Here is a 13,870-nt window from a genome sequence, read left to right as displayed (position 1 = left end):
TTTCTACTGATGTTCTGAAAAGAACGGGAGAGGGAGGGGTTGAGTCTATGATGTTTTCCAGTGTGGTTCGTAGTCTATATTGCTGTAACCTGTAGCCTTTAAATTGTCTTTGTTATAAAAGTTATCTAATCATGAAGTAGGCAATAGATCCATAAAGGAGATCAAAACTATTTCAGCAACATGATTTTTTTCTTGTATGCATCATATAACATATTGCAAAACATTACACCATTGATAGTACCCAACATTCCCCCATGCTTTTATGACAATCTAGGAAGGGCTACACTGTTCCAACTTTTCTGTTGCATATTATGTATGACATTCTCATTTGACATATGAATGGTACTCGATATATGACTTCCGAGGTGGGAATCATATCTAAAGTATGATTTCAAAAAGAAAATATATAACTGAAGTCCCCGTGTAATCAAACCAGACATCTTGAACATACAAACACCCCAACGAACGACCTATCAAATTTGTAGAGAAAGATTCCATAACAAACGATCAAATCAACCAAACGGCATGGAATATGAACTGATACCCAGTAGGGTGTCTGCGCGATATGAATTACAACAAACAATAATCAACCAGCTCGTTTGGCTAGTAGTCTGTAGCATCTAAAGTTTACGTGATGTGAGACGATATGACCCATCTTACTGGTTCATGAAATGTTAGGTAAATCTTGATTGAAAAAAAAAAAAACCATACCTAACAGAGGATTGTCTTGATAACAAGAAATTTTCCCATGCAATGATTTGATTTCAAGAAGTGTGTGAATACTTTATACCAAAAACAAAAAAAAAAAAAAAACACCCCCCCCCCCCCCCCTTCCAAAAAAAAAACAACAGTTTACAGATATGTAAAAAACAAAAAACAAATGTTAAATTTAGTAAAATTGAACATTATGGGTCCTAAACATACTCTTCTACACACAGATGTCTTCAAAAATTTGGTTTCTATCTACTTAGTGGTTTGAGACAACAACAAAACAACGGAATTTCAATGTCATAATGCGTCCAATTCTATCATATGCCTTGTATAAGTATTACTCAGCTGGATGAAGGACCTATATGAAAGTTCGACATATTTTGGAATTTAAGTTGTTACTCACAAACAACAATTATTTACATTACTGTTCTACTTCATACATGATCAACGTAATAATAATAAAGATTGTACAGCCGTCGCAGTGGAGGTGACAATGATGAGTTTAATGTGGTGATTGTGAAAGTAATAACCTTTCAATCCATCGATGTTTAAAGTATACTAATTGTGTCAACACAAGATCTTATTATTATAATTTCAATTTTCTCCACTCTATGTACAAATTGATTGATTAATTTACAACTCACAACTGTGACTGAGATGCAACTAATACCCATGTTATAAATATGTATAAACAAATCGAGGGAAAAAAATATCAGAAGGTCCAGGGTTTGAGTCCCACTTTGAGCAGCACAAAGTTGAGTCCTTGGAAAAGGCTCATGACTTGCATTCTCTCACCTTATTCAGGGGTCAAAGACTACCTGGCCATTAACAGCATTGTCTATGTCAAACAAATTGTAACATCACCATGTCTCGTCCTATACGTTCAGTGTTGCTGTCGGTTAGAGACACTTTGTCAAGCACTTTGAGCACATTTAGTGGATTTTGCGCAGTACAAATGCTAAAGTTCTTTTTAAAAAATAACTGTTAGAGAAAAGTGTTGGCAATGTTATCACTTAATATATATATACTACAAAATATAAGTACAATGGAACCTCAGTATAACTGTTGGTGGTACCAGCATAAAATCGAGCCCTGTTGTAGCCCAATATCAAGAAAACAACCTAAATAATAATTTCTTTTTCTCTCCCACACACACGAGAGAGAGAGAGAGAGAGAGAGAGAGAGAGAGAGAGAGAGAGAGAGAGAGAGAGAGAGAGAGAGAGAGAAGAGAGAGAGAGAGAGAGAGAGAGGAGAGGAGAGAGAGAGAGAGGAGAGAGAAGAGAGAGAGAGAAGAGAGAGAAGAGAGAAGAGAGAGAGAGAGAGAGAGAGAGAAGGAGAGAGAGAGAGAGAGAGAAGAGAGAGGAGAGAGAGAGAGAGAGAGAGAGAGAGAGAGAGAGAGAGAGAGAGAGAGAGAGATTCACAAACTAGGCCTAGCCAAGTTCCCGGTTACCTTGAGCTGTAAGCTCACCAGAGCATAATGTAGGCTAATACATTGTAATTGGAGGAGATAATGATTGGGTTACCGCATCCCCTGTTATAATCGATTAGGCTCATAAAAGTCCCGCCATGACCAGAAAATTTTACTAAAGGCAAAATGGGGAACAACCCCCCCCCCCCCCCCCCCCAAAAAAAAACAAAAAAAAACGGGGATTTAAAAACATCTTATAACCAGGTCCCATGCATAGCAGCACAACTGCACAAAGAGCTAAAACAGGACACCGTAACAAACAGAACTTTTATGAACCCCCCCCCCCCCCTCCCCCCAAAAAAAAGTACGTTTGGACTATTATTAAACAAAAATCTAATTTAGAGTTTTTTCCTGTTTCATGTTATAACTTGGTAGTCAAAAGAGCATAATCCCTGGACATGCAAGGGCCATTTCCATTATAAACAGTCCATCTTTTGTTTATAAATTTTTCTCAGATTGCCAAAACAGTTGGCTGCTATGTGAATTTTGTCTCTCATGAAAATTGACAGTATGAATGATAAGGAGGGGATGGAACAATGAATTGCATGACCATGAAATGAAAAGTTAAATACACATGACAAATTGATGAGAAAACGCAACGTAAAAAAAAAATAAATTAAACAACAAAAAAAAACAAACATTCAACACTTTCAAATCTTGAAAATAGTCGCTTCTTTCTTTTTCCTTTCCCAAAAGCTGGAAGTGTTCCATTCTCTCCTTTCTCATTTATGGCATATCTGTGTTATTTAAGTCGACATCCAATACAAAAGCAATAGTTGGTTGTGCCACAATAAAAACACAACCCATTTAGCATGGTGCAACATGATCTTGAGCTAGGCATCCTTGACACTTCCTATTTTGACAAATCTAAAATTGAACTACTCGTATTGGTTTGTGTTCAGAGGAAAGTAGGAACAGTCAACCTGTCTATATTGACTATGAACAGCCAAAGAGGTTGTAATACACAAGTGACCTTAATCTACGGGGCACAGGGGAGAATGGCCATTCTTGGTCAATCTGTATAATAATAATAATTATTATTATCAGCATTCTCATCATCACTATTATTAATATTATTACGTAGTGTTATTATGACGGTGTATCTTAAGGGATCGTTTTTATACACCTCCGTCACGCATGCGCATCCCACCCAATTTCATCAGCGATATTGTGTTTCTGTATTTGGACATGGCGAAAGTTATATTGTGACATCTGTAGGATGTTTTAGTTAATAAATTTATATAATAACAATAATAATTTTTTAAATTGAACAATAAAACCAGAAAAAAGAAGTGGCATTGACGGTAAAATGTTTTAGAAAGACATTAAATATTATGAACAGTCAGGTGGCTCCGTAGCGCAGCAGACAAGCTGTCAGACTCTAACATTGAAAGTACCGGGTTCGATTCCCATTGTAGACTTTTTCATTTTAAAATTTACTTTACTAGTAAGAAGCCCGCAATTTCGCGGGGAAAGAACTATTTTCATTCGATATTGTACCCACCATTATATAATGAGGGCAGATTGGTAAACAACGTTGTATGTGTAACTTGGTACATCCTCTGTTGATTTTTCTGTGTGGCCCAACATTAAGTGTAAGCCACTATAGCCTCTGGCCCGTGACACAACAGCATACAGTTGTCCGTGTGTGACAACAGGTTGTGGTAAGAAAATCAACTGCTAAAATAAACCTGGAGTAGCAGACGTGAGCACAGTTGAAAGAAGATCCTGGGATCGAGAACTTACCTTACATTACAGTACTCTGGTGATCATGTTTGGTGGCGTTTTTATGCGCCTCCATTGGCGGTGCTGGTTGATTAATGAAAATGCTGCTTTCAAGCTCGAAGGAAAAAATAACGATACGTATTGAATTGTAAGCCTCAATTTAATAGACGAAGACATACTGTGGGCGTTTCTGATTTCCCCTTTATCAACAAAACAGGACGGATAAGAGTAGTGTGAATGGGGTAGATAAGGTAAATAGACATAATATGAATGTTAATTTAGTTTATGTTATTATATCATTATATATGACGGATTATCACCTTGTCGTGGTGGGAGGGCTTGCGTATCTCGAACCTCGGACCTCTAATAAGAGAAAAAAGGAGAGAGATCAGACGAAGAGTAATCCACCGGCCCTCCAGGAATGGGGGTTGAGCGTAGGGTTAACAACCCACCTCATAAAAAGCAAACTGTTACAGAAACAGAAACCAGACGTAAATCCACAACCGGCGGCAGCAGAGAAGCGGACCAGAATACTGACTTCATGACGGTAGGAGGTCAAAGCCGAAAGGACGCCCCCGACCAGATTGCAGATCTGTTGTCACCAAAACGCAAGCTCAATGTCTCGTGCTGGAATGTTAGGACCCTATATCAAACAGGAAAACTGGCACAAGCCCAGCGCGAGATGTTGAACTACAAGATCGATTTGCTAGGCATATCAGAGGCAAGATGGACAGGAGCTGGAAGCGCCAACTCCCAAATGGCGACCTGATCATTTGGTCAGGACGAAAGGATGACCAACACAGAGAAGGTGTTGCCCTCTTGATAGCCAGGCAAAACAACAAGTCACTATTGGAATGGAAACCGATAAGTGAAAGACTTTTATACACAAGACACAACTCAAAATACACCAAGCTATCAATCCTCACATGCTACACACCTACAGAGGATTCAGATGAAGAAAACAAAGAAGAATTTTACGATATTCTAAGAATGGCCGTTGAAAACATTCCAAGACACGATATGCTCATGATCATCGGAGACCTTAATGCTAGAGTTGGCAATACACAAACAAATCAGTCCGTTGGAAAGGAGGGCATAGGGGTAATGAACAACAATGGAAGCAGACTGGCAGAATTTTGTGAAGAACACAACTTCATTATTGGTGGAACTTTCTTCCCACACAAAAACATCCACAAATTAACATGGAAATCACCAGATGGGAAAACAGAAAGTCAGATAGACCATATAATTATCAACAGAAAATGGAAGAGCAGCTTAAACGATGTCAGAGTCAGACGATTGGCAGACATTGGAAGTGACCACCATCTTGTCACAGCCAAAATCTCTACTAAATTGATGAAAACAAAAATAGCAAAACAGAAGGAGAAACGTTTCAACACAGATAAATTGAAAATCCCAGATATCCAAAACAATTTCAATATCTCAGTAAGAAACAAATTCAGTGCAATACAAGATATTACAAACATGACAATCCAAGATTTCAACCACGTCATGCAGGAAAGTGCCACTGAACACTTAGGACACAATAAATCCAATACAGAGAATTGGATATCAGCAAGGTCATGGGAGCTCATTAACCAAAGAAAATCAATCAAACTAAATCTCCTGAACGCTAAATCCCCCCCGACTGAAAGAAAGGCTATCCAGTGAATACTCATTGAAGGATAAAGAAGTGAAAAAATCCACAAGGAAAGACAAAAGAGATTTTGCAGAAAATTTAGCAACTGGAGCAGAAAATGCAGCTGTAAGACAAGACACACAAACACTATACAAAATCACAAAAAAGCTCTCGGGAAACAGAAGTTATGGTCAAGAGAAACCATTAAAATCCCAAGATGGTAGTGTCATCACAGATGAAAAGGAGAAAATTGAAAGATGGAGAGAATATTTCGCAAACCTTCTGAACAGACCAGACCCATCTTCTTACACAGATATCCCAGAAGCAGAAATGGACGTAGAGGTTAATCTTGGTCCAATCACTGAGCATGAGGTGCACGAGGCAATACAACAACAAAAAATGGCAAGGCCCCAGGTATTGACAAAATCACTGCGGAAATGCTTAAAGCGAACTCGCAAGAAATGTCCAAAATTCTCAGTAAATTGTTCACCAACATTTGGGAAAAGGAAGAAATACCAGAGGATTGGCAGAAAGGCATCATCCATAAAATAGCCAAGAAAGGAGACCTAGGAAATTGTGCTAACTGGCGTGGAATCACACTCCTGTCCGTAACGAGCAAAATTTTTAATAGAATCCTTCTGAAAAGAATCTCACCTCACATTGAAAACATTCTTAGAAAAGAGCAGGCAGGGTTCAGAAAAGGGAAGTCATGTAGTGACCACATATTTACCCTGAGACAAATCCTGGAGCAAAGCATTGAATGGAACAGCCCCCTCTACACCATTTTTGTCGATTTTGAAAAAGCCTTTGACAGCTTACACAGAGAGTCCCTGTGGAAAATACTCCGCCATTATGGTATACCGATGAAGATAGTCAACCTAATCAAAGCAATGTACAGCAACTACCAATGCCAAGTGATCTGTGGTAACAATTTAACAGACAGCTTTAATGTAACAACTGGTGTAAAACAAGGCTGCATACTCTCCCCGCTTCTGTTTATCCTGGCTCTAGACTGGCTCATGAAAAATACAATTGATGGTAAGAAGAGAGGCATTCGCTGGACACTGACATCTTTTCTGGAAGATATAGACTACGCAGATGATATCGCGTTAGTTTCCAGTACACACAGAGACGCCTCAGAGAAACTAAATGTACTACACAAGAACGCCTCGAAAATTGGACTGAAAATAAATTTCGATAAGACTGTGTACATTAGGGTGAATCCAAAACATGACAGTGAAATTAGGATAGATGAACATATAATTGAAGAGGTAACAGAGTTCTCCTACCTCGGATCCAAAATAACAGACGACGGAAATGCAGAACATGATATCAAGCACAGAATTCAAAAGGCAAACCAGGCTTTCGGCATGCTGAAAAACTTTTGGAAATCAAAGCAAATAATGAGAAAGACAAAGCTGAAAATATACAAGAGCAATGTTTTAAGTGTACTGCTTTATGGAAGTGAAAGCTGGAAAATGACATCCTCCTTAATACAGAAACTAGAAGCCTTTCAGAACAAGTGTTTAAAAAGAATTTTTAATTTATTTTGGCCTACAAAAATAAGAACAGTGGATCTATTAAAGAAAGCTGACTGCACTAGCATTGATAGCCAAATAAAAAGAAGAAGATGGCGTTGGCTGGGTCATGTGGCCAGAATGGAAAAAGGGTCACTACCCAAGACAGCCTTGTACTGGACAGCAGATGGGAAGAGAAAGCGGGGAAGACCTAAAGAAACCTGGCGAAGGACCATGGAGAAAGAATTAAAGGAAGCAGGCCTGTCCTGGAATACAGCCACCGCAAAAGCAGCCGATTGCAAAAAATGGAGATGTCTGGTGGATGCCCTATGTGCCTCAAGGCCCGAAGAGGATTAAGTAAGTAAGTATTATATCATTATTTTATATTATTTCCGTATTTGACATAGCATGTGGATGTATTATAACATATCTTGTATTAATGACTTTATGTTTAGTTATTACATTGTTGTATAATGATAATATTATGTTGATGTAGTTTGTATAATGTTTCATTTGCATAATAATGTCACTGTATTATTGTTTCGCGCATTGAGCATCACCCAGTGATGAAAATGCGCGTTATAAATGTCATGTATTATTATTATTATAAACAATGATGGGACAGAAAGTTTTTGAAAAACAACAACAAAAGAAGAAGAAAAAGAACCCAATAAAATGACAAAGACGCGGTAAACGAATAAACTGATGATAATGATAAAATATTATAAAATGATAACAATCGACTTTTACATATAAATATAAATGCACGACGATAACACATTGAATGGTACCGATGTTGTTTAAAAAAATTTTTTTTTAGAAAAATAATAATAATAATAATAATAATAATAATAACAATAATGATAATAATAATAATAATAATAATAGATTAATTTAAGGTTTTAAATATATGTCCAGTAACTATAACAAAAAAAAAAAAATAATGTCTTTCTCAATAAAGTAAACTTTTTTTTAAAAATGTCCATAATGGGATTGAACCCAGTACTTTCAAGGTTAGAGTGTGACAGCTTATCCACTGCGCTACGGAGCCACCTGACTGTTCATAATATTTGATAAGGTCTTTCTAAAACCTTATATTTTACCTTTAATGCAACTTCTATTTTCTGGTTTTAAATTTCGATTTTTTAGATTATTATTATCATTTTTTAATTTATTACCAAAGTTAAAAAATTAAACCTGGGTATTATCCACTCGAAACCATCATAGGGGCAATAATAATACTTGATGTCATAAATAGATGAAAACTGTTGAAAACTTAGTGTTGATCTTAATTCCGTAAGTAATCAAGTGAATACATTATTTCGAATGCAACGATTTGCGTAAAAACGCCAAACTGACAACCTTTTACAGTGTCCAGATTGGTTGTTTCTGAGAGTGTTAGTGTCGTCGGTACGAATTTTATGATATCTATTTGACTCAACGAACTTTCAAACTGACTTTAAATTATAAAAGGAAATCAAGTTATCTGTTTATCTATCTATAAAAAATACATTTCTTATTTTCAAATCTTTCAGTAGAGTTGTTGGCCGTATCACTTTTTTAATTGACTTAAATAAGCACAATGCTATATTTTTTTAAGAAAGGATTTTTGTTTTCTTTTTTTCTCTCTTACTTTTTTTCAAAAATTTTTTTTCATTTTTTAAAAAAAAACTTCGATTTTAATTTTCTAAAATTATTTAATTTAAATTGAGATCAGTATTTGTGTGCCATGTTTCTTTTTACTTTTGAATTTTAAAATTATTGTTATAATTCTTTATTTTCTTGTCATTGTATAAACGTACATCGGTAATCACTAAGCAGCGTGCTAAACTACAATCTAAAACTATTCAAACCCCATGGACGTATGCAGCAAGATTTTCATTAATATACCATCACCGCCAACGGAGGTGCATAAAAACGCCACCATATTATTATTATTGTAAATCATAATCATTGTTATTGCTATTATTATCATAGTTATTGACACAGCTATGAAATCATACGGTCATCGGTTGAAGCCTTGTAAGTGCTTTGCGCACTAAATAGTGGATATTGCCCTATATCAAAGCTCAAAATTTTGGGGTTTTCTTTTGTCAAGTTGCTAGTCACAGATATTTGGTAATGGTCACGTTGGGCAGGTGATCGCTATGTAGAAGTAAAATAAAGAAAAAAACATGTAGATGTGGTGATAGGGTAGATTTGACTATATTTGTTCTTTAAAAAATGCCATGTAGTAGTATTCCATACAAAGGCTTATAATTGTTTAACTCTCTAAAATAAATACAGCCGAATAAAAGTTTGATATGTGAAATGGTTCAGTAATAATAAAAGTTTGTAAAATATCTTGGTGTTTAATAAAAATATAATCTGAATTTTTTAAAACCGATTTTATATTATATCTTTCTCACCCCCTATTTTTGGTTTTATGAAATGAATATAATTAAGTGATAAAGTTTTGGGAGCCTACTGTTGTTTTTATAATCATTATCATTATTACCTCATTTTGTTCTTTTTAGCTGCACAGGTTCAATTCTGATCGCTCAATTTTGTTTCTTTTTGAGCGAGTCTATTCTTTTCTCCTTTTTTTGTTTCGCCTTGTTCCGTTTCTGAGTATGATTTTCTTGAAGTTGTCTTTGTTTTTAAATAACTTTATTTTCCTCTCTGAATATATTTTGTCTGTTTGCTTTTTAATTATTTATTCTTGAGATCGGAATGGGGACAAATATGACAATTTGCTAGAATTTGGCTACCGTTGGGATCACGACAGGTTGGAAAGTGAAATTTTTTTTTAACGAAGGCTGTGTGAAATTACACTGGGATGTGTTCAGTCATGCCAATTCTAAAAAGCACCGCTTAGCTTTGGCAATAAATCCATCGTTAATATAAACGGCTCCCATGAGCTATGCGTAGCGTTATGGAACACTCCTAATTACTTAACGGTCATTCGACTACGATTTGTGAATTCCTTCTTTCTTCACTTCTTTCTTTCTTTCCTTTTGAAAAAATATTTGAATTTGACAAATTGACTGATTTCAGTTAATTGACTGAGAATTTACAGGTCTTTTGATAGGAACAAAAGAGAGAAGAGAAGAGAAGAGCGAAGAGAGAGGAGAGAGAGAGAGGAGAGAGAGAGAGAGAGAGAGAGAGAGAGAGAGAGAGAAAACATTTTTTTAGAAAGAAGAAGGGGGTGAGGAGTGGATGGAGAACATTTATAAGTGAACGTTTGTTAAAAAGAAAAAGGAGTGCTTGACGGGAAATCACCAGGATCTGAACACAGCGTTGATTCCGACAAGCCTTCTAAGGCAGACAACTTAACCGTTCAGCCATGACACCCACATGAATGTCGATGCATATTGTGTATAGACAGTCACCTACTATCCATCGACTGATTTATTGTTAATTAATTTTATGTTCTTATTGATATTTTATTAACTTTACTTATTTCTATGTGCATTTCGAAACTTTCCATATATTCTGGAATGTGGATAAATGTTTAAAAGAGCAGAGTTTAAAAAAAGCTTCTGTTTATAACCATCCATCGTTATTGGCAGCGTCTGCCAAAATCAATTTTCTTATTCTCTTAATCACAGCATTGTTATTTTCATTTACAGCAATTTATATGGAATTGTCAAATAAATTGAAACTTTAAAAACAAACCCAAAACACCTATAATGCCACGGAAAACTAGGATATTCAGACTCGAGTCCGAATAGCACCAGCCATTTAATTCAGGGCAACGTTTTAACTTGAAATTGAAATCATCCCAGAAAAATGCGTCAAATGTCAGCGGCCATTTAAAAATCCAAATAGTGGTCACTACTGGAAATATAAGTTTCAGGTCGTCAGTAATCCTATAAATATAACAATGAACAAAGGCCAAGAGGAATAGGAGTATCTCTAGCCTGATCAAACTTTTCTTCTGCTGCCTTCTGATAGATTTTTAAAATGTTGGTATCATTAGAGAAACGTGTTGAACGGGGTTTTATAATGATATAGGTTTTATTGAGTATTGAGCCCAATCCAATTTGATTTTCTCTTATTATTAAAGTTAAAGTTAAAGTAAAGTACATCCAAAAGGAAGAAGAAAAAAAAAGTGTCGCCGGCTCTAAAATCTAAAAGTACAAAAAGTGATGCGGTTTCTTTCTAATTTGTATGATATGCCATATTGTCATAATTTATCTTTACATAAAACTATAAGCACTGCAGATAGTTCACAGAATTCAGAATGAGCCAGAGCCAGAGCCGTACACGGAAACTGACTGTTGATTTCTATCAATGTCAATGCATCAATAAAAATAAAGCAGTGTCGCACCCAGTATAAACAAAGTAATATTTTCAACTATTAAATCATCTACCTGAATGTACTAGAAAGTTCTGTCCGCTATTCTTGATTTCTTGATAGTAAAACGATCAAATGAAGTTAAGCATTAAACATACTGTTTCAGACTCAGTCCTGCGGGGTCTTTTTGATATATAACAAATATGGCGGCCATCAGCCATCAACTAAAGAGCAGGAATGCCAGGTAATTTTTTGTCGTGGAGCCAGATTTTGACAAGAAAAGGACCAAATGAGACGGTTTGGGGCCAAAATACGGAAAATGTTCACTAAACGTTACAGAATGTATATCCGAATACAGATAATCATACAAACATGTGTGAACAATAAAGAGGAGTGAGCTTACGTGCAAAGGGGAGGGGGGGGGGGGTCGTATGCATGTTGTCAGACTCAGATTGTACATATCCAAAGGGTTGCCATAACTGCTCTTGGTGAAGGATGGTTGGTGGGTGGGTGGCCTTGGTCCACAAAGTGTACAGTTTTGCCCACCTAACTCCAACAAAATTTTTAAGTGATTTCTTCCAGTGTTTCAACTTGGGACACATTTTCCTTATTACAGACCTGAGTGATCCTGTACTTTTCGACGACATTGTGGGTTTCCGTAGCTCCTGATACTAATTTTGTATATTTTCACCGCATGTCATTCCAATTAATCACAACTTATATGAACGAACGAATAATTCTGAAATAAAGTTCTATTTACGTTTAAATGCATTCAAAGTGGAAAAGGAAATAAAGTATTTACATTTAACTTACATATTCGTTATCCAATCTACAGGAATTGCTGAATGCACACTTCCTGCTGTTCCTCATCCTTCTCATCTGATTTGGTGTACAACACCTTTGTGTTATGGAGTGCAATCATCTTGCTTGTGGCCACAAAATCTTTACAGCATTTGGATCGTTGCTGAAGATGAGATTTGATCCTGATTATTGCATCAAGACAAAGTACTCCCATTCGGTTGCGGGGCTTTGTTTTTGTGGATGTTACCAATGAGAAGACACGCTCGATGACTGCGCTGCTCGGAACAATGAGGCAATTCGTCGCATATTGACCTAGCTCTTCAAATCCAGGTGTTTTCATAACTCCAAACCAAAATTTATGGGTGTCACTTTTGAGTCCTGTGGTTTTGAAAGCTTCCACATCTGACCAGTCAATAAAAGTGAGACGTCTGTATTGATCCTCTACGAAATCTGATTTAACCAAATGAAGGAACGGTAGGCTGCTGAATGCAGGTTTGTCCACTTGGTTAAGGACTTTTGTTGGACTAAGCTGACTGAGTCCTTTGAACATGTCCTTTGTCGATGGAAGTCTTAGTTTGACTTGCTCACAAGCAACCTCTAACATGGACAGGCATCTTTCTTTGGTGTGACGCACCCTTTCCTCCACACTTTGGCGTTGCTGTTCATTGGCTACAAATTCCAGTACATATTTACTACATTCATTTGTGAACTTGTACCCAAATTCCACAAACAAGGCAGTTCCATTGTTTTTCAATCATACAGGCATTTGGGTAGTGGGAGGGCGCGGTGTTAAGTGCCGACCGGACGCAACCCCCCTCTCAATTTCCGAACTCCAAGTCATCGCCGTCCGTTGTCAGATTCCTTGCCTCGTGTAATTAATCAGCACTCAGCACATGCAAGCTCCTTGCAGAGACAGGTCGAGGAGAGTTTTGGTGCCAGATCAATGTCTCAAACACTCGAATCAGTAATACTACGAATATCGATGTGTGCATGCACATATCAGTTTTCTTGATGTGGATAAATTGAACAAAATTCATATTGAACTAAAGGCTATGTAGTTGGGTTCGTTTGGGGCAATCACTCTCCAAAAGGGGCCAAAAAAAAAGGGCCAAAGGGCCAAATGATATATGGGGGACCAACTGTGTTTGAAAAGGGCCAAAAATCTCGGATTTGGCCCTAAAATGGGCCAAAATGGCAACCTTAGTCTAAGAGTTATAGAAGTGTTGCCAGGTATCTTTAGAAAAATTCCGCAAACTTTAGCCTATGCCTGAAATCTAGTCTTGGGTCGAGCCCGAAACGAGCTGATCGATCAAGTGCTCGATCGAATCCTCTAAAATCGAGCGGGTTTCGAGTCGGTGACGTTACCAAGCAGTGATTCGTTTGAAAACAAAACAAAACAAAACGAGCATCTCGTTTGCCACAGGAAATTTCACAGACTCCTCTGTGACTGACTAGACTGCAGCAGGTTATGATTGGGGCTGCCAGATGGCCATATTCAAAATTGGTCACTAAGAAACGCTTTTCTATTATTCTTCATTTTAAAAAAAATGAAAAGCAAAGTTTTCTCCAACTGTGGTCGATTGTTATGTAAATCAAAACCAATGAGTTTTTCAAGGGAGTCAGAATGCTTGTGGTGTTTGACTATGTGAGATTCTATTTGACTACTTGGCGAAGAAGAAATCTGGCAGCCTTGATTATGACCGTTCGTCACACACACACACACACACACG

At 36.9% G+C, this 13,870-nt stretch overlaps 1 protein-coding gene across 2 annotated transcripts in view; it reads right to left on the bottom strand.

Moving 5' to 3' along the window:
• Positions 1 to 11,575, bottom strand: part of LOC144977165 (uncharacterized) — a 78,123-nt gene extending 66,548 nt beyond the window's left edge. For both annotated transcript variants that reach the window (XM_078922040.1, XM_078922041.1), the window contains exon 1: positions 11,416 to 11,575. The gene's annotated coding sequence lies outside the window, so the exon portion shown is untranslated. The remainder of the gene's footprint in view (positions 1 to 11,415) is intronic.
• Positions 11,576 to 13,870: the final 2,295 nt, after the last annotated feature.

Source organism: Berghia stephanieae, chromosome 7 (assembly GCF_034508935.2).
Source record: "Berghia stephanieae isolate SIO BIC M18660-M18661 chromosome 7, UCSD_Bste_1.3, whole genome shotgun sequence".
NCBI classification, from domain to species: domain Eukaryota; kingdom Metazoa; phylum Mollusca; class Gastropoda; order Nudibranchia; family Aeolidiidae; genus Berghia; species Berghia stephanieae.
Note: the sequence above shows the minus strand (reverse complement) of the source record. Positions and strands in the feature narration are given on the sequence as shown.